Genomic DNA, 1,678 nt, shown 5'->3' with positions numbered 1-1,678 from the left:
GTTAATTAAATGAGGGCCATAAATTATATGTCGCTTAAAATAGCAAACCTCAACTAATCAATGGGACGAGTTAATTTATTAGAGACTAAAGGAAATTTCTAATTCATTTTTAGGCTAATGGTTGAACTCAAATTAACGAACGGTCAGCTAGGCATGAATGAAACCAAAATTTGGTTGTTGAAGGGGCCCAAGCCAACGATAGGCCCTAATTGCCAGTCGCTACTTCTCTTGGCAAGCACAACAATACAATTGGGCTTAATACAAAACCCAGATCGAGCAAGACAATTGCTGATGAGGAAATTTAGCACAATTGGGCCAACACTAGCAGCCCAGTTTAGTGTTTCAGCACCAACATTTGGAAGAACATTACAGTTTCCATGTAAATCTTTGAATTTGAACAAAATACGGATAACCTTAATCACATGTGAAACAACTTTGAACACTAACATACATTCTATACTGAAATTACAATTCCTAATGTGACAACAGCTCATACAAAGATGGTTTCATCATTTAACATCATGAATTCAAATTTTTCATTAAAGGCTAAAAACTTCAGAACAGTTTCAATTGTTAATGTAAACTTAAAGCTGTCCAATTCCAATCCTTGAGAAGGAAAACGGATATTTATTGATTTCATCAACAACAAAATAAGAGATGTTTCGAATAAACTAGCTCTTCATTACGACACAATACATTTCATGCTCAAGAACACACAACCTTTTTTTGCGTTTTTGAAAATCAGAATTACTGCATAATCTTCATGGATATTAACTCATTCAGTGAGTTCGCTTTAAAACCTTATAGTTATTCGAACCAAACATCAAAATTGCAACACTATATACTGAATATGTTCAGATGTCCCTACCAAAATCTAAAATGAGATGAAAACCATAGATCAGTTAGTTGTAGTCTTAGAACCACTTGACAGCTTGAGACAGTATGACCAAAATTCTGATACAAAAAGCTTTTCATCTCCACTAGAACTATCTTATGACATTCTACTCCAAACACATGACAATAAATAATTAAACCAAATGAAATTAAAGGATAGAATCTAAGATCTAAAGACAAACTCAATATACATTTAGACATCCATGGTGTAACTGAATACAGAGAAGGACACAATGAAACATAAACTAATGCATATGTATTCAACCAAATTAAAAGCTACATCTTCCACAAAAGCTTCAAATTCAGACTTCACATACTGACAAAAGGTCCAAATGTGTACCTGATTACAGCAAGTAGAACAAGTAAAATGAGCTTGAATTTCAAGAGAAAAAACAGCAGCAGTAGTAACTCAACAGAGATGAAGCAACAACCGCATCAGCTCAAAAATCAACAATGGAACAGTAGTCAAACAACCCTTTTAACCATCTTTGAATCCCAGAATAAGCTAGGAATCCTTTGAAGGTTTCAGAATTGAAAGACTAATTGCAAAATTAGACCAATTTCTACCAAAAATGTAAGAGTTTTTCAAGTTCTTTTTTTTAGCTCAGCCATTTGCAACTTTCTAAATTTCTAGTCCCTAAGTCCTGCCTTGAGAATAAAGTAATTAGTAATTTATAGGGAGCCATTTAGGGCAGCAGAAAAATGTCCAGTTATTGCCCTTTCCCCTTTTGGAATTTTTTATTTTTTCTCTTTGATCCTTAGCTTAAAAGTCATTCAATTTAGT

This window comes from Nicotiana tabacum, chromosome 8 (assembly GCF_000715075.1).
Source record: "Nicotiana tabacum cultivar K326 chromosome 8, ASM71507v2, whole genome shotgun sequence".
Taxonomy (NCBI): domain Eukaryota; kingdom Viridiplantae; phylum Streptophyta; class Magnoliopsida; order Solanales; family Solanaceae; genus Nicotiana; species Nicotiana tabacum.
This window is presented reverse-complemented; position numbering follows the sequence as displayed.